This window comes from Pelobates fuscus, chromosome 11, assembly GCF_036172605.1.
Source record: "Pelobates fuscus isolate aPelFus1 chromosome 11, aPelFus1.pri, whole genome shotgun sequence".
Taxonomy (NCBI): domain Eukaryota; kingdom Metazoa; phylum Chordata; class Amphibia; order Anura; family Pelobatidae; genus Pelobates; species Pelobates fuscus.
This window is the reverse complement of record NC_086327.1, coordinates 25,872,706-25,893,496: the sequence shown is the minus strand read 5'-3', so window position 1 is coordinate 25,893,496 and position 20,791 is coordinate 25,872,706.

The window sequence follows — 20,791 nt, the reverse complement described above, 5'->3', positions numbered from 1 at the left end:
TTGGGTAATGCCTCTGTCTGCGTGTATGGTAATGCTACTGGCTATATAACAGATGATAATAATGCACTTTTTATAACACGAAAATAACCTTATGGTGTAACAGCATGCTAAATCTCCATTGCTAGGGAGTTTCTTAACTGTATGTACGGTCAGATTAATTGCAGGATGAAGAGGCTAACAGGGTATAGACTAATGGTTGCACTGTGATGCCTATCTCAGCTGGGATACAGCTGCAGCAGCAGGGAGGTCAGTTAAGTAGGCTGGTATGCCCTCAGAGGTGTATCGCCCGGGGAAGGAGCCTGTATGGTCCCTATGTTGTACTACATGTTAGAAGTTTAACATTCATATCTATAAGCAGGCTTATCTAGTTCACTGATTGGGTTAGGCAGATTAACAGTGGTTGGGGTTCATGAGAGTTCGTTTGGGGCATGGGAGGCTGAGTGACAGTGGTTACTATGCCTGGTAATAAGTCCAAGTCAGCTGATGCCTTTTCGTGGCTGAGTGTGTGCCCCACGTGTTAGTCTTTGTAGCTGTGTGTCATCCGTTAAATCCTTGGTAGATCTGCGACGTTTGCTGGTTGTGGTCTGCTCTTCCAACCTCCTGGTGTCTGCTTCTGTTTGGGTGGTACAGCGATTATCACGCCGCCGGCAGGCTTCGACCTCGGGGGCATCCCGCCCAGGAAGGCAGTCGTGGAGCCGGGCTCGCTCTGTTGGTGGTAAGCAGGGGCTGTTCAGAGAGTCCGACGCTTGTCTGCAGGCTCATGGTGTATTCTGCTTGTGGTCCTGTGGGCAGAGCTGCTTGCCGATAGCTGCAGATGCAATTCCCGGCATCAGTCGCGTCTCCGCCATTTTGGCGCCCAGGCGTGCGGTACGTTTTGTCAGGCGGGCTCGGAGGGTCAGAATTAGGCGGTGGTTCCCTCCAGGGAGGACCGGGATAACCCCCCCGGTCCATTGGGGGGGAAGCAGGGGCCCGTGAGACATATCACTGGGCTATTGCGCGGCAGCCAGGTTCCAAAGCAGGACGGCGGCCGTCCGCCCTGCTCTCCACCCGCATAGGCCGCAGGCCCCGAAGCCTTGCATCTCCCCCTGGGTCTGCAAAGCTCCCGATCTCGGGGACTCCCCCCCCTCTTATTACCATTATGGCCCCCACCCGCCGGCCAGGGGTGGGGGCCGGGGGGGAGGACAGTAGGTCCCCCCCCCTCCCTACTACTATCATGGCCCCCACCCGCCGCCCAGGGGTGGGGGCCGGGGGGAGGACAGTAGGTCCGTCCCCCCCCCTTTATTACCATTATGGCCCCCACCCGCCGCCCAGGGGTGGGGGCTGGGGGGGAGGACAGTAGGTCCCCCCCCCTCATTATCTTTATGGCCCCCACCCACCGCTCAGGGGTGGGGGGACAATAGGTCTCCCTCCCTTATTTTACTTTACAGCCCCCACCCGTCGTTTAGGGGTGGGGGGCAATATTTTTTTTTTTTTTTTTTTTTTTTACAGTGAGCAGCCACAGGCTGCTCACTGCTTACTAGACATGCCCCTACTCGCGGTATAGCGAGTAGGGGCATATTATTTACTAATACCAAGTCATTTTTACTTAGTGTTAGTAAATTTGGCTGAAAGACCAATTTAGGTCTTTCAGCCTTTTAGTAGATAGCTCCCTGATACCGTGGGAATTAGGGAGTTATCTACTAAGCGGCTGCAAGATGCAGCCACAGCAATGAATAGGATCGGAGTTTCATTCATTTGAATGAAATTCCGATCCGAACAAAGTACCGAATTGCATCCTAACACCAATGGAGAAACAGTGCTCATTCTGTTAGGATGCAATTCGGCAGTTTTGCCGGCGTTCTGTCTAAGTGACAGGACGTTCGGCAATACTGACAGGAAGCATTGTGGGAACTGGGAGGAAAGCTAGGGATCATGGGAAAATTGCTCTGACCAGCGGAAATGAAGCACACTTTGCTCCTCCGCTGGTCAGAGCTGGTCAAGCGGAGGAATCCTCCATAAGACAGAGTCCCTACTTTGTCTTATGATTTTAAAGAAAACTAAAGAAGACAGGAAGAAAAGAATAACAGATCCCGAGAGAGGGGGAGAAGAGGAAGAGATTGAGGAAAGGTAAGTTCGGCATGACAGTGCCGCTTTAAAGGGGCCATCTATGCAACAGTTACCCCATTCAGTTTAGTGTTTTAGTTGCCAAGAGTCTATGGAGGTTATTTTATTGTAAACTGGTAGTATAGCTGCCACAATGGTAGGACTACAGCACTAAGATTTGAATTATTTCCCTGTATGTATTTTTCCTATCGGATATATAGATAATAGGCTTTTGTTAACTCCTTTGTGCTAGGCCTCAGGCTGGTGTTATGTTCTGAGGGTTAGCAGCCTGTATCGTGCAATGAATGGGTTGGAGACCAGTCTGAAACCAATCGCTAAGTAGAAAGTAGCAACTACCTTAGCGACAGGCTTCCTGTAACAGCAACTACCTTAGCGACAGGCTTCCTGTAACAGCAACTGCCTTAGCGACAGGCTTCCGGTAACAGCAACTATCATAGCGACTGGATTTTATTACCAGCAACTACCTTAGCAACTGGCTTCGGGTAACAGCAACTACCTTATCGACTGGGTTTTATTAACAGCAACTACCCTAGCAACTGGCTTCTGGTAACAGCAACTACCTTATCGACTGGGTTTTATTAACAGGAACTACCTTAGCAACTGGCTTTTAGTAACTGGCTTCTGGTAACATTAGACAGTAAGTGCCTGTCACTTATAGTGAAATTTGGCAGTTGGTGAGCTGCCGCTACTCACTAAAAGTAGTGATACTGTGGTGGAATCTCGGTAAAAATAAATTTAGTAGGCCGAGATTACCACGTGGCATGTGTACGTGCATATGCTGACGTATCGATCAGTTGGTTGCACGAGGCAAGATACGATCAGTAGTGTACGGAGCATGTGCAAGAATACAGGATGTAGTATTCCCCTCCTCCATTGTGCTGGACAAGCCATGCGGTCAAACAGGAAGTTAATTCTTATTTGTGTTGATTGGTTAAGAGAATGTGCGGGTGGAGCTTAATATGGGAGGAGTTATATGCCTATATAAGGAGCCTGCACTATTGTCCGGGGCTCAGAATTTGCTGTATTTTGGTGACGCTAGTCCCTCTGAGTCCCGATCGGTGATCCAATAAAGAATCTCTTCCTTCCTGAAGAAACCTGTGTCCATCTCTCTGTGCTTGGCTTCCGTCAGTTTCTCCGGTATCATTTGGTGCATTGGCCGGGAAACTCATCGTTCAACGGTAGCTGAGAGGCAGAGGCGTGAGACGGTCTATCTTTGCCCACGTTCTCTACGGCTGCACCCCTGAACTTCTGCATGGACCTCCCTTCGTCTCGGCGCCACTGGTCTGTTGTCCAGGAGATCATCGGCCTCTACGTGAGAAGTGCTGGGGTGTCCCCGTCGATGAGTGTGAACTCAGGTTCAGGAACGAGGAGGTAAGACAACTGCTGTTTAAGACGGCAGGACCCACTAGGGGTATACCGATTGTGCGGTAGGCCCAAAGGGGTTTGAATCTGTGTATCTGCCCCCTCTGTCGGAGGGAAGGAGCGAAGGCGCACCGCTCGATCGAACGCTCTTTAGTCAGACCGTTTGATTTGGTTAGTCAGGCGGGGTCCTGGTGTAAATAGCCCTAGCCGGACACCGGTGTCTTGTCTAGACTAGCGTTCTAGGGTGTATATTACGTTCGCTAGGTCGGAGGGACCGGGAGACTAAGCGGCGCCTGTGTAAATTCGGTTCGCTAGTTCTCATCCTATCTGGGCTAAGTGGGAAGGCGTGTAAATTTGGAACCCACTAGACTTTTGATAGTGCGACTAAGAGGCGCCTGTGTAAATTCGGTTCTCTAGCTCGCTATATATGTGGTGATTGGGCAGTGTGGCTAACCAAAACGGGTGTATATAGTTTTAGGTAGTCCATTCAAGGTACTGGCCAATAGTTTAGTTGGGAATTGTAAATGTGTTAACGATTGTTTAGTAAAGTGTATATCTTGTTAGATAGCGCGAGCTCAGCCGTCTAGCGAGAGTGTTAATAGTGTGTTGCTGTATTATAGTGCACGGTACCATAACCCTGTATATTTACTGACACTGTATATAAGTACTAATCATTGTTGTCCATTGCATGTTTAACACCATAACCACTAATAATTGTATTGTGACCTTAAAGGGAAACTCCAGTGCCAGAAAAACGATCCGTTTTTCTGGCACTGGAGGGTCCCTCTCCCTCCCACCCACCAATCCCCGGTTACTGAAGGGGTGAAAACCCCTTCAGTCACTTACCAGGGGCAGCGACAGGTCCCACGTCGCTGCTTCCTCCTCCCCCGCCGCTCCTCCTTCTGGTTACGTCGGTCGGTGGGCGAGACTGATCTCGCCCGCCGGCCGAGGAGACCTAATGCGCATGCGCATTAGCGCACCCCATAGGAAAGCATTGAAAATGAATTTCAATGCTTCCCTATGGGGAATAGAGCGACGCTGGAGGTCCTCACACAGCGTGAGGACGTCCAGCGACGCTCTAGCACAGAAAACCTGTGCTATGAAGCAGGAAGTGTCCTCTAGTGGCTGTCTAATAGACAGCCACTAGGGGAGGACTTAACCCTGCAAGGTAAATATTGCAGTTTTAAAAAAACTGCAATAATTACACTTGCAGGGTTAAGGGTAGTGGGAGTTGGCACCCAGACCACTCCAATGAGCTGAAGTGGTCTGGGTGCCTGGAGTGTCCCTTTAACTTGTGCTTTGACCTATGCTAACCGTACTGTAACCGCTAATTGTAAAAGACGATGTTACTGGGGTGTGTTATAGACGGGTAATTCGTATATAGAGAATTATAGCGTGGGTGACTGTATAGTTACGCCAAAGGGCATAATATTGATTATATAGTGACTGGTGTAACAGCTGTGTGTGTACGGGAATTCCCTGAGTGTTTATTGTTATTGTGTACGTTTCACTTGGTAACCGTACCACGTGGTGCTGTTGCCAGAGGAAACGGGTGTGACTGTTGAATAGTACGTGTGTATAGTATTCGTTGTCGACGACGTTCCATTGTTAAGTATGGGTGCGTCGCAGTCAACGATTCCGGATCCCTTAGGTTGTATGGTGAAGAATTTTAAAAAGGGATTCAAAACTTGTGATTTTGGGGTTAAAATGTCTCCTGTACGTTTGGTCACTTTGTGTACTAGGGAGTGGCCTACTTTGGTTGCGGCATGGCCGCCACGTGGCAGTTTGGATCTAACTCTGGTACAGCGCTTACACGTGGCTGTATCAGGTAGGCCTGAACTTTACGGCCAGTTTCCCTATATTGACTGTTGGAGACAGGCCGTAAATGACTCGCCAAAATGGCTCCAGACATGCCACGAGGAGCAGTGTCGCCTCATGGTAGCTAGGACTTGTTCGTCCACTAGGACTGGTGTTAGGCCCATTTTGGACACGCCCCCTGAGTCCGAGATCCCTTTGCCGCCCCCTTACTTTCCGTTAAGAGGAAGTGACGCAAACGCAGGAAGTCCTGCAGCCCTCCCCTCATTACCCCCATCCACTTCCGCTTCCTCCTCCAGTACAGGATCCACCCCCCCTCGTACTAAATCTCCCCTTCCGGAACCAGAACCCACCCCCATTAGAAACGAATATCCTGATTTGGCGCCACTTCAGACTTCCGGTCAAGCTTCATCTAGCTCGGCTCGAAGTGTTTTATTTACGACCTTTTCCCAAAACCAACCTCCCACATCCCCATACCCTATCTCTCCCCGACCGGAACCCATGACTGACGCCTCTCTACGTAGCCCCATCCAAACCCGACAGTTGACTGGTGCCCAACAATTAAAGCACTATCAGATGCCTCTTCGTCTGAATCCCGGGTCAGCTTATATCGATGCCGCAGGTCAAATGGCACACGCTGACCCAGTCTTCGTATATGTCCCATTTACCACAACCGATCTTTTAAACTGGAAGACCCATAATTCCTCGTATACTGAGAAACCACAAGCTATGACTGATCTGTTCACCTCAATAGTACAGACGCATAATCCGACATGGGCTGATTGCCAGCAGTTACTAATGACTTTATTTAACAATGAGGAAAGGACAAGAATAAATCAAGCAGCCATAAAAGCACTAGAGGATAGAGCCCGTGTTTTGAACCAAGCTAATCCAGCAGCATGGGCCGCAACACATTATCCCAACACTGATCCCGATTGGAACGTAAATGGTGCTGATATGGTTCAACTCAGAGCCTATAGAGACGCTATAATTGCTGGCATGAAAGCAGGAGGAAAGAAAGCCATTAACATGTCGAAGACAGTTGAGGTGATCCAGAAAAGCGATGAAGCGCCCAGTGTCTTTTATGACCGATTATTGGAGGCATACCGCTTGTATACCCCCTTTAATCCGGAAGACGCAGACAATTCCCGAATGGTTAACTCCGCCTTTGTCAGCCAAGCATACGGAGATATTAAGCGCAAGCTACAAAAGTTAGAAGGGTTTGCAGGTATGTCCATCACCCAACTAATGGAGGTAGCAAATAAGGTCTATATGAACAGGGATACAGAAAGTAAGAAAGAGGAAGAGCGCAAGATGCGTAAAAAGGCTGATATGCTAGCGGTAGCGATCGCAGGCGTAGATAAACGGGGCCCAGATAGAGGCAATAATAGATGGAGTAGGGAGCCTTTGAGTAGGGATCAATGCGCGTATTGCAAGGAAGAAGGGCATTGGAGGAACGAATGTCCGCAAAGAGAGCAGTACGAGAGAGACCAACCCAGGGCAGGCTACGGAAACTTTAGAGGCAGAGCGAGAGGTAGAGGAGGCCCCGGAGGGAGTAATGGTTATAGAGGGAGTAATGGAAACAGAGGAAGTGTTAGGGAAGACAGGTATATTCCAGCAGCGCAAAGGTCCCGCGATAGAGAAGGTAGGGACTTTGTAGGATTGGCTGACACGGTCATGGAGGACTATTGATACCGACCGGGCTCCATCCCCCTTGGTCGAGCGGAGCCTATGGTCGATGTATCAATAGGGGGAAAAAGGAGTGCGTTCATGATCGACACTGGTGCTGAACATTCAGTGGTGACTAATCTAGTTGCTCCTCCATCTGGAAGGACTATTACTGTGATAGGAGCAACTGGAAGAAGTGCTGAAAAACCGGTTCTTAAAAGTCGACTCTGTACATTGGGAGGCCACGTAGTAAAACACCAATTCCTTTATATGCCTGAATGTCCAGTCCAATTGCTGGGACGTGATATGCTATCAAAATTACAAGCGCAGATTACGTTCCTACCAAATGGAACAACATCCTTAAAGTTTAATGGACCTTCAGGTATTATGACTTTATCCGTACCAAAGGAAGAAGAGTGGCGACTTTATACAGTGTTGACTAGCCAAAACCCTAGGAGTGATGAGACATTGTTTAACATACCAGGAGTTTGGGCAGAGAACAACCCACCAGGACTGGCCCGCAATATTCCACCTATAAAAATTGAACTGAAACTTGGGGTTTATCCAGTAAGCCTAAGACAATACCACATCCCACAGAAGGCTAAGAAGAACATCCAATCCTATCTGGATAAGTTCATACGGTATGGTATCCTAAAATTCTGTACTTCCCCCTGGAACACCCCATTGCTGCCTGTTCAAAAGCCCGGTACGGATGAGTATCGACCTGTGCAGGACTTGAGAGCAGTCAATGATGCGGTTGTTAGTATACATCCAGTTGTACCCAATCCATATAACCTGCTTGCTTTAATTCCGGGCGGGGCTACTTACTTCACAGTCTTAGATCTCAAAGATGCCTTCTTTTGCCTCCGAATTGCCGCAGAAAGTCAATGTATTTTCGCTTTCCAATGGGAAAACGCTGTAACGGGCTCAAAACGCCAAATGACTTGGACAAGACTGCCCCAAGGGTTTAAAAATTCACCTACCCTATTTGGTTCAGCTCTAAGTCAAGATCTACTGGATTTCGAGTCTATCCCAGGAGAATGTGTATTGTTACAATATGTAGATGACTTGTTGATAGCAGCAGTTACAAAAGAAAAATGTCAGCAAGCAACGCACGATCTACTACATATTCTCTGGAAGGCAGGATACAAGGTGTCCAGGAAGAAGGCTCAGTTGTGTTTGCCAACTGTCAAGTATCTGGGATTCCATATCTCTGAAGGTCAAAGGATTATGGGGCCAGAGAGAAAAGAAGCTGTCTGCCAAATACCAATACCCAAGAATAGAAGACAAGTGCGAGAATTCTTGGGGGCAGCAGGCTTCTGTAGGATATGGATTCCCAGCTATGCGATACTGGCAAAACCTCTGTACGCAGCCATCAAAGGTACAGAGCACGACCCCTTCTTATGGACCCAAGAACAGCAAACGGCATTTGAAGATGTGAAGAAGGCTTTGATGAGTGCCCCAGCATTAGGTCTACCTGATCACACACGACCATTCTACTTATATGTACATGAGCAAAGAAGAATGGCTGTGGGAGTATTGACACAGTACTTGGGATCATGGCAAAGACCTGTTGCCTATATGTCTAAGCAATTGGATGCAGTGGCCAGCGGACTTCCACCTTGTCTAAGAGCCGTAGCTGCAGCCGCCGTGCTAGTAGCTGAAGCCGATAAACTCACTCTGGGTCAAGAACTTTATGTACGAGTCCCACATGCAGTACAGACGTTGTTGGATTACAAAGGAAATCATTGGTTTAGTAACAGCCGTATGACCAAGTATCAAGCAATGTTGTGTGAAAACCCAAGAGTGCATTTAGAGACTGTAAACACCTTAAATCCAGCTACCCTTTTGCCGCAACCTACTGAAAGTCAACATGATTGTTTGGAAGTAATGGATGAAGTATTTTCAAGTAGACCAGATCTTCGTGATTTTCCCATCCAGAACCCCGATGTTCAATATTACACCGACGGCAGTAGTTATGTGAAAGAAGGGATCCGCTATGCAGGATATGCAGTAACAACAATAGACAAGGTGATAGAAGCTCGGCCACTGGCGAAAGGAACATCAGCACAAAAGGCAGAATTAATAGCACTGACACGAGCGTTACAATTGGCTGAAGGTTTAAGAGTAAATATCTATACGGACTCTAAGTATGCGTTTTTAACCACTCATGCCCACGGAGCTTTGTATAAAGAAAGAGGACTACTGAATTCAGAAGGCAAAGAAATCAAATACGCAGCCGAAATCCTACAACTATTGGAAGCAGTGTGGGAGCCGAAAGAAGTCGGTATCATACATTGTCGAGCGCATCTGAGAGGAGATGGTGATGTAACCAAGGGAAATCGGATGGCAGATAGTGCAGCTAAGCGTGCTGCTGAATCAGGAAGACAGGAGTATGTGGGGCATATAGCTGCTCTTATACCAACTCCACTGTCCCAATGGACTCCAGTTTATACAGCTCAAGAAGAGGAGTGGTTAAAGACTGAACCGGGAAAGTATTTGGAGAACAAGTGGTATCAGCTAGAAGATGGAAGAATAGTTATACCAGCATCACTAGCGGTAGAAATTGTCCAAAATTATCACAACGGGACACATTCTGGGAGAGACAGTACTGAAGAATCTCTCAGGAAACATTTCTACATACCAAGATTGTCCAACTTGACTCAGGCCATTGTACGCAGATGTGTAACGTGTGCTAAGAATAATGCAAGACAAGGACCAGTAAAGCCACCAGGAGTCCAGTTTATGGGGGTACTCCCCATGTCCGATCTACAAATAGACTTTACAGTGATGCCTAAATCGGGTGGACATCGTTACCTTCTGGTAATTGTGTGCACCTATTCAGGCTGGGTAGAAGCATGTCCTACTCGTACAGAGAAAGCAGGAGAAGTTGTAAGATTCCTGCTACGAGAAATAATACCCCGATATGGACTACCCTGTTCTATAGGATCGGACAATGGTCCAGCTTTTGTTCACCAGTGCCTACAACAACTGACTCATATGCTTGGTATAAAGTGGAGGCTTCATACTGCATATAGACCCCAGAGTTCTGGTAAGGTAGAGAGAATGAATAGAACTATTAAGAACCAGTTGGCTAAAATGTGTCAGGAAACCCAACTTAAGTGGAACGTTCTCTTACCCATAGCTCTATTGCGAATCCGCAGTACCCCTACCAGAAGGATGGGCCTCTCTCCTTTTGAAATCATGTATGGGCGACCACCTCCCGTACTTGGTAACTTAAGGGGGGATTTGAGTCAGTTGGGAGAAGGAATTACCCGGCAGCAGGTTGTAGAGTTGGGTAAGACTATGGAGGAGGTACAGAAATGGGTACAAGATAGATTACCTGTGAATATTTATCCCCCTGTTCATAGTTATCATCCAGGAGACCAAGTGTGGATTAAAGAGTGGAATAATGTACCGTTAGGGCCCAAGTGGAGAGGTCCTTATGTTGTTCTTTTGTCTACCCCTACAGCGATAAAAGTAGCCGAAGTAACTCCGTGGATACATCACTCCAGGGTTAAACCAGCAGCAGTCGATTCTTGGCAAGTTACAGCAGATCCAGAGAATCCCTGCAAGATCCGGTTGAAACGCACTACTCAGTCGGAGTAACGAGGAATTATTGTGGATTACAAATTTTATTGTTACAGGTGTGAGTGAGAAGGCCATAATAAAGCCTGTCCGCTTACCAACACATAGTGTATAAGCCAGGAAAGTCTCGAAGGGACACCTGTGAAGACGAGCAGAACTCCATTCCCTGCAGCCCTCACATCCTGGAAGCTGAGGTTCCATCGCACGGACGAAGACTGAGGATGACGGCGAAAGATGTGCTTTTGATTGTGTTTATTTACATGTGTTTTTATATTCAGGAAGGTAGAGGTACCGACACTCCTAGCTGTGAGGTGTGCATTAAGACTACGAGAACAGGTAACCATATTTCCCAAACCCTAATTTGGCATTCACAATACGAATGTAAAGGAGAGGTATCAAGATGTAGATACCTAAATATAGACTATAGTGTGTGCCATTTAGGAGTAGGAGAACCTAAGTGCTTCAGTCCAGAGTATCAACCTCGTACAATTTGGTTGACTCTCAGGAATGGAGATCCTCAGGGGACCCTAATTAATAAGACGGTGTTAGAATCCGTATATTCTTCGGGTGTTCTGCTATTTGATGCGTGTAAAGCGATATCAAGTGGTAGAAAGCCGTGGAATGTATGTGGGGATCTTAGATGGGAGAGGACGTATGGGTCTAATGATAAATATATTTGTCCCAGTAGTAAAAATAAATATGTAAGTCCTAGATGCCCAAATAAAGACTATAACTTTTGCCCATATTGGTCTTGTGTGGGGTGGGCGACTTGGGGACAGACAGTAGATAAAGACATGATAGTGACTAAGTTGCCGACTAGCCCTTATTGTAAGTCTATGGAATGCAACCCAGTCCATATACTTATTAATAACCCCGACAAGTTCTTAGATAAGTATGGAAATTTATTTGGGTTTCAGATATACGGGACGGGTTTAGATCCTGGGACATTATTGTTTATAGGAATAGAGACTGATACGGTATCCTCCCAGACTCATCAAGTATACCATTCCTTTTATGAAGAGATGAGTATAGATAATAAGATCCCCCATAACGCTAAAAACCTGTTCATTGACCTAGCTGAAAGTATTGTCGGTAGTCTTAATGTTACCAACTGCTATGTGTGTGGAGGTACTAACATGGGAGACCAATGGCCTTGGGAAGCAAAGGAGGTAATGTCCGGTTCTGAGGCAGTTGACCAACTAATATCTACACAAGCCGATTATCATTTGAGTGTTAGAGGTAAATCTGAGTGGAGATTAAAGACCTCCATCATAGGTTATGTTTGCATAGCAAGGAAAGGAATAATGTATAATACTTCTGTAGGAGAATTAACTTGTCTAGGGCAAAAAGCTTATGATGATGATACAAAGAATATAACTTGGTGGTCGGCTTCAAATGTCTCAGAACCATCTAACCTGTTTGCCAGATATGCCAGTTTAAAGGATGTGTGGTTTGATTTATCCATCACATCTACCTGGAGAGCCCCAGCAAATTTGTACTGGATCTGTGGTAAGAAAGCCTATTCGGAGTTGCCACAGGACTGGGAAGGGGCATGTGTGTTGGGTATGCTCAAACCATCCTTCTTCTTGTTACCGATTGAAACAGGTGAGACTTTAGGTGTTAAAGTGTATGATGTGAATCATAGGAAGAAAAGGGGACCCTTAGAGATAGGCACCTGGGAAGATAATGAATGGCCTCCCCAGCGTATCATAGATTATTATGGGCCAGCCACGTGGGCAGAAGATGGTACCTTTGGTTATAGAACCCCTATTTATATGCTCAACCGCATTATAAGATTACAGGCGGTGGTTGAGATTATCACTAATGAAACATCACAAGCGCTCAATCTCTTAGTGAAACATAACACCAGGATGAGGACGGCAGTCTACCAAAATAGATTAGCCTTGGATTACCTTTTGGCAGTAGAGGGAGGTGTATGTGGGAAGTTTAACCTAAGCAATTGCTGTCTTCAAATAGATGACGAAGGGCAAGCAATAGCTGAGCTTACTAGCCATATGGTTAAACTAGCGCATGTGCCTACTCAGGTATGGAAAGGGTACAATCCAAGTAGTTGGTTTGGTAGCTGGTATGAGTGGTTTGGAGGGCTTAAGGCAGTGGTAGGTGGAGTCCTACTGATTTTACTGTTGTGTCTACTCCTACCGTGTCTTATACCCTTAGTAGTTAGGTCTGTGCAAAGCCTGATAGGAAGTATAGCAGAGAGGAAGGCTGCTGCACAGATAATGGCGATATATAAGTATAAGGCTCTAGATCAAGGAGAACCAATGCAGGAAGATGAGTGTTAAAAGATTCACATCATAAGATAAGTCTGGTCTGGTTCAAGGTAACTTGCGGTGTAAGCAAAACTAAGGTTATGTGATGCCTCAAGTAATTGTAAAATATCAAGAGGCATCAAAGGGGGGAATGTGGTGGAATCTCGGTAAAAATAAATTTAGTAGGCCGAGATTACCACGTGGCATGTGTACGTGCATATGCTGACGTATCGATCAGTTGGTTGCACGAGGCAAGATACGATCAGTAGTGTACGGAGCATGTGCAAGAATACAGGATGTAGTATTCCCCTCCTCCATTGTGCTGGACAAGCCATGCGGTCAAACAGGAAGTTAATTCTTATTTGTGTTGATTGGTTAAGAGAATGTGCGGGTGGAGCTTAATATGGGAGGAGTTATATGCCTATATAAGGAGCCTGCACTATTGTCCGGGGCTCAGAATTTGCTGTATTTTGGTGACGCTAGTCCCTCTGAGTCCCGATCGGTGATCCAATAAAGAATCTCTTCCTTCCTGAAGAAACCTGTGTCCATCTCTCTGTGCTTGGCTTCCGTCAGTTTCTCCGGTATCAATACAAACCTCCCAACAATCATGACGGGAGATTGCCACAGCATCCCAGCAATGTGGGCTGTGATAGGCTAAAAGCAGTCAGCTGACACTCTCAGCCAATCACTGCTGCCCATTGCTGTTCAGTGTAATGCTTCCTCATTGGCCAAAAGAGCACATGTGGATGGTCTGCTGGTGACTCTCTCTTTTAGCATTAAAACATTAAAAACGTTAAAACAGTTAATGGAAGGAAAGCACCAGGCGACTCCAGACACTATCACCACTTCAATGCGATGAAGATTTCAGTGCCTAAAGTGTCCCTTTAATTTTACTCTAAACACCATAATCACTACAGCTTAGTTTAGTGTTTATGGTGCTATAAGTCTACTGCCATTTCCCCCGTTTTTCTTCAAAAGTATTTCTGAAGTATTTTGACAAAAACTGTGGCTCTCGCTGGTACCCATATTACAAACGTCTCTGCACCCACTGTGAAATTACAAATCTGCATTATTAAATGAGAATCCAAACGACCTTCAACAGCAGGAATAGACTGAGAGCACCGTGAGTATCTTTAAAGGAACACTATAGCGTCAGGAATACAAATATGTATTCCTTACGCTATAGAGCCCTAGTCACCGTTTAATTTACCATTTATTTGCTTACCTTAATCCAGAGCTGGGCTCCCTTGGCACTGGTGACCTCTGCTCCTCCATCGACGTCAGCTTCCGAGTGGAGCCCAATGCGCATGCGCGGCCAGTGGGCTATGTTTTCAGCTGCAGGGTTAAAACTAGGGGGACCTGACACCCAGACCACTTCATTGCGCTGAAGTGGTCTGGGTGCCTATAGTGGTCCTTTAACCATATAGCTGTTACTTCGCTGGTCTGCATGTTCCAGAACGAACAAGTCATACACCCAACCTTGGGCGAAACAGATATCGAATGTTATATAACAGTGTGATTAATTTTACGTTTACACATTTAGTGATTGCAACACAGCATCAAACTAAGCTATATAATATCCTTCGACCAATAACTCAAATTGTTTCTTGTTATGATACAATACCTTTAACATGGGTGAGTTGTGTGAGTTAAGAAGAGTCAGGGTGTGACTTTCTGTGTGATTGTTTAACAAGCATTCTTGGTATCTAGAGCATCACTGTTTAAGAATTATGGGTTAACCTCCTAAGGAAACTGTGTTCTTTCCCGAGACTCATTCCTTAATCCCACATCAAAGACTTCTGTGTTTGTTAGCTCAAGAACGGTTTCATTCCCAGTAACAACATTTAGTAAATTATAGTGTACTTGAAAATTAATTTACTGTTTTACCATACAACAGAGCGCATATTTAAAGCCTCTGAGAGTTCAGGAAATCAGGGTGGTGTTACCACGGCTACAGTTTCAATATTTACAAATGCTCCACCTACACAATCACATTTAATTAACCATTCATTAAAATATTAAAAATAATCAAACTAATGCCAAGGGGAGGAGACTTTTTGTTTATGCAGCCAGAGATGGCTCTGGTGTCTTATATAGCTGTGAAAGTTATATTAGTCTTTGAATTCATTAAGTGTGTCAGCATTGGGACAGGTTGAAAATCAGAATACGTTGAGAGACGGTTTTACAAATTCTAGACATTGATAACTTTTGTTAATCATTACTAGGACCATCCGGATTCTAATAAATGAACCTGCCAGGGTTATAGACTAAATTGAGAACTGTCAGGAATTCAAAGTGAATTTTAAACGTAAGACCAAAGTAGCAAATTGGAAAATTTTAATTTTGCTGATAAATTCCCCACAATTTAGAGATTAACAAAGTAACCTTTGCATATCAACTGAACTGACCCAAATATTTGCGTTTATTAAAATGTTTTGGTTTTCTTTGGCCAAATTTTGGCATTTATATTTTAGGTTAATCTTTTTTTAATTATGTTGCTACAATAATAGACCAGATGCAACACACAGTGTTAACAGGGAGATCGCACTGGGCCTTGCGGTGTGAGACTTATGGCATGAAAGGTATTTTGTGGGTTTGGTTTTATCGCAAGGTGGAATTAATGTGCTGTCCAAGTTTCGCCCTGTAAATGTACATTGGCATAGGATGCTCCTATTTTCGAACTCACCACTTTTCCCGCAGTCCTGGCCTACCTTTCCATCTCGCTGTCAGTTTTGGCACTGGCTAAATGTTTAGCATTGTTCTGCCCTGTGAATGATATAATCATGTGAATCGAGTTTCATGAATGGAGTTTAACAGAAGCCAACCTGCTAAGGCCATTGATACTGTTCCAAGCACAGATACGCAGCCAGACGCTCACAGAAATTGCGAGAAAAAAAAATTGATTACAAAAAAAGTGAATGCCAACTGCTTAAGGTGATCTGGACGTTTAATGCTCAGTAGCCGCAAATTATGTACAGTTTATTCTTAAAGGATAATATAAATTTTTTGCTTTTTTATTATGTGGATTCTATCAGATGTATAGCTCCCTGGGCATGAAAGGGTTTAGCGCTTTAAGGCTTTTTGTTTTTTTGTCTGTGTATGTGTGTTTATTTTTTTGGACATCTGTCTCTTTAAACTGCAATTTGTTGAATTATGCATGGGGTGTGCACACAGCTAAACAGCTGTCATCTTGCAGACTCCCCTTGATATAAAACAGAATAAACATCGTTTCTAGACCAGAACTCCACTTGCCCACGTAGGTAAACAGAAAAATCTGAAAATTATGTAAGCCACGCAGTTTTCAGATAAGCATTGACTTTGATAAAAGTGTTAATATAAAATAAATAAGTGAGAATTCTGTTTTATGCATTGAATGGATAATGTGTTTGAAAATACGTTCATCTATAGCATTTGAAATGTATTTTTCTATGAAACAGGAAAAGGAACGAGGGGGTTCGTGTTTCAGCAGAGCCAGATTAAGATTGCCCAGAGCACTTGGCAGGATGCCAGATTGTGGGCCCCCTCGTAGAGCTCTGGGCTCTGTTCTGTGAATAGGGGTGGCTAAATGTAGTGTGTGCTGGCTGCCGGTTATATGTGTGTTTGCGAGACAGTGTTGTGTGTGTAGTGGCTGAGTGTTGTGTGTGTGGACAAGGCTGAGAGCTGTATGTGGTAGGCAGAGTATGCCTGTGTGTATTGGCTTAATTTTGTGTGTGTGATGGGTGAGTTTTGTGTCTGGATGTGAGTCTGAGTGTGGCTGAGTGTTGTGTGTGTTGTAAGGAAAGAGATTGATTGTGAATTTTTTTTTGGTCCAGTGAAGGGCACTCTCAGGGGATGTTATCTCTGGTGGTCCAGTGAAGGGCACTCTCAGGGGATGTTATCGCTGGTGGTCCAGTGAAGGGCACTCTCAGGGGATGTTATCTCTGATGGTCCAGTGAAGGGCACTCTCAGGGGATGTTATCCTTGGTGGTCCAGTGAAGGGCACTCTCAGGGGATGTTATCTCTGATGGTTCAGTGAAGGACACTTTCAGGGGATGTTATCGGTGGTGGTCCAGTAATGGGCACTCTCAGGGGATGTTATCTCGGATGGTCCAGTGAAGGGCACTATCAGGGGATGTTATTGCTGGGGGTCCAGTGAAGGGCACTCTCGGGATGTTATCCCTGGTGGTCCAGTGAAGGGCACTCTCAGGGGATATTATCCCTGGTGGTCCAGTGAAGGGCACTCTCATGGGGTTATTATCCCTGGTGGTCCAGTGAAGGGCACTCTCAGGGGATATTATCCCTGGTGGTCCAGTAAAGGGCACTCTCGGGGTGTATTAACGCTGGTGGTCCAGTGACGCAGCATTGTGGTCTACACCTATATTGGGTGTAGATCACTTCAACAGCTCCCTTGCACTTCTTAGCACTCATTCCATGACTCAGAACACTGGCTACAGCAGAGTTATTGAGAAGTGCAGTGGGACTGTGAGTGAGCTCTTAAAGTGATCTGCACCTTATATAAGTGGAAAGCAAAATGCTCCCACAACAAAATGAGGGGGCGCTGAGCCAACCAGGTAGATATTTCAATCTTCCTGCTTGATTAGGGAGCATTCCCCCACAGACAGAGCCAAAGCTTCAGAGCCTGGGCAACTATCTGACCCTGGACCCTAGGTGGCCACTTATTTGACCTCTGTGTTCAAACAATGATTGGCAGATTATTATACTGAACATGGTTAGTTTCACAAGATGTGTAACATTGTGTACGATGTAGTATTGTCTTAAAAGAATACTATAGGCATCAAAACAACCTTAGCTTAATGAAGCAGTTTTACCCATTGTACAGCGCTACGGAATCTGATGACGCTATATAAATAATAAAATAATAATAATAATGTATAGATCGTGTCCCTGCACTCTCACTGCTCACTTCTCTACTATTTAGGAGTTAAAGGGACACTATAATCACCAAAACAACGACAGCTTAATGTAGTTGATCTGGTGTGTATAGCATGTTCCTGCAGGCTTTTCAATGTAAACATTGCCTTTTCAGAGTACCATACCCGCGCAGCACTGCAAAAAGGTGAGTAAATCTGCAGAGGCATGATCTTTTCACCCAAACTGCTTCATTAAGCTAAAGTTGTTTTGGTGACTATACGACGATTCACCATGACGTCACAATAATAGACGTTCTTCCGGTTGGCAAAAGCCGAAGCGTTCCCCGATGGCACTACTAGTAAATTGCTTGGAAGGGAGACCCACGATTCCCCAACGGAGAAGAGCTGCAATGGACATTCACAAGGTTAGCAACATAACTCGTAATACGTTAGGGGACATAAGGGATTTTTCTTAGAATACGTTTGTTAGATTATTGTACGTTTAATAACTGTAGCATTCAGACTGTTTGAGCTATAACTCTATCTATATAATTATAACGTCCGACAGATCATTTTATTTAGAGACGTCCATCTGCAATACATTTTAAAACGGTCTTGAAATATCTGTATGTTTATATAAGCAGACTCTAAATCACCTACTCACTTAGTTTAAAACTTTGCTGATTTGAAAGGGAAGGCATGAATATAAAGTGGTTTTGTACTGTACATTGCAAGGGATTTGATGACTTTGCATTAGAATTTTAACACTTTTCTTTATTAGAGATTAGTTATGTGATGGTACCATACCTTCCAACAGTCCTAGATTCTTAATGACAGTCCCAATTCGGGCATTATGCCCCACCTCCATCTGTGTTTATACCTCCTACTGCTCTTATGGTCTCTGTAACTTGATTTACAGGAAATCTGGTAACAAATTTTGGGAAATGTAGTCCAGCAACAGCTGGAAGGGTATGGGAGGGATCAAATTTGGAATAACTGCTGTGTAATGCCTTTAAAGTCATGAGTTTGTCTTATACATCGTAAAGGCACTCTCATTTTAATAGACTGTATTTCCTGTGACCCTATATTTGCACAAACTACCAATCTAAAATAAAGAAAATGGAAAAGATGCTGAGTTTTAATGTATTGAATTATGTTCAAATCTCCACATATTCCAGCAACAGTCAAGGACTTATTTGCCCATGGGCAGAAAAGGCCTGATCTGAGAAAGGCAGATTATAGGGGTGGACGTATCTTCATTGGGTGTCCACTTTTCAGGACAGTCTCGTGTTTTCATTTCACCATCTGTTTCATTTCACCGGTCCTTCACCTGTGCCTTAACAAGGTTCAGGGCAGCAAGTGGTTAATGTACCGATAGCAGATCAGTGCAGCGGGTTACTGTAATGTAAATGCAATTTCAACGGATATCCCACTGATACGATGAGTGGCCTACTGTGTGATTAAAGTATAACCCTAATGAGAATTATTTGCATAAAACATCAATGATGATATCGGTAGAAGCTACATTACAGAACAATTATTTTGTTCTCCTTATAGCATGAGAGAGTTAACAGGTGCCGCCAGTTGGCTTTTGAAACCTATGTTTATATTTAGAAAAATACATATTTAAGCTTTTATCATGAGTAAGTAACTGCACCTTGTGAACGACTGCCAAGTAAATATTATAATCTTTTTCCAGATAATGTCGGAACTTCATAAGCCGCACTTCTGTATTTTGGCAATAGACTATATTGTTTATTGTAGCTCATAAAACAAGGACTTATTATCTCTAGAACCATTTCCCATCCAGAAGGGTTATTTAAATAGTTAGTTTTGGAGTTACGATCATGGCTTACAAACGGCAAACCAGAGGCGGCTCTAGACTTTATGAGGCCTTAGGCGAAACGCAAACATGAGGCCCCACTAACAAAAAAGTGTCACATATACACATTGATGCACTGTCTACCTGTGTATGTGCCTGAGAGTGTGTCTGACAGAGAGTATCCTTGTGTGTGTGAATGTATGTCTCTGTGAGCATGTTTGCGTTTTTGTCTGAGACCCTGTGTATGGGGTAGCTGCTTGAAGTGTGTTGTGTGTATGGGGGTGATGGTGAGAGGCGGGTGATGTGAGAGGCGGGTGATGTGAGAGGCGGGTGATGTGAGAGGCGGGTGATGTGAGAGGCGGGTGATGTGAGAGGCGGGTGATGTGAGAGGCGGGTGATGGTGAAAGGCGGGTGATGGTGAAAGGCGGGTGATGGTGAAAGGCGGGTGATGGTGAGAGGGAGCGGGGGGTGATGGTGAGAGGGAGCGGGGGGTGTGATGGTGAGAATAAGCGGGGGGTGATGGTAATGTGACAGGGAGCGGGGGGTGATGGTAATGTGAGAGTGAGGGGGGTAATGTAAAAGTGAGGGGGGTAATGTGAGAGTGAGGGGGGTAATGTGAGAGTGAGGGGGGTAATGTGAGAGTGAGGGGGTAATGTGAGAGTGAGGGGGGTAATGTGAGAGTGGGGTAATGTGAGAGTGAGATGGGGTAATGTGAGAGTGAGAGGGGGTAATGTGAGAGTGAGGGGGGGATAATGTGAGAGTGGGTGGGTAATGTGAGAGTGGGTGGGTAATGTGAGAGTGGGGGGGGGTAATGTGAGAGTGGGGGGGGTAATGTGAGAGTGGGGGGGGGTAATGTGAGAGTGGGGGGGGGCTAATGTGAGAGTGGGGGGGGCTAATGTGAGAGTAAGGGGGCTAATGAGAGAGTGAGGGGGTAATGTGAGAGTGAGAGGGGGTAATGTGAGAGGGGGGTGATGTGAGAGTGAGAGGGGGGATGGTGAGTGGGGTGAGGCTGAGGGTGTTGACGGAGGGCTTTGCTGAGGGTGGTGGGGGGTGAGGCTGAAGGTGGTGAGGGGGGTGATGCTGAGGGTGGTGGGGGGAGTGATGCTGAGGGTGGTGGGGGGTGGTGGTGATGATGAGGGTGGTGGGGGGGTGGTGATGATGAGGGTGGTGGGGGGGTGGTGATGATGAGGGTGGTGGGGGTGGTGGTGAGGCTGAGGGTGGTGGGTGGTGAGGGGGGTAATTCATGAGCTTAATGAAATGGTTATGGTGCACATACCTCATACCTGCAGTCTTTTAAAATGGGTGTGAATCCT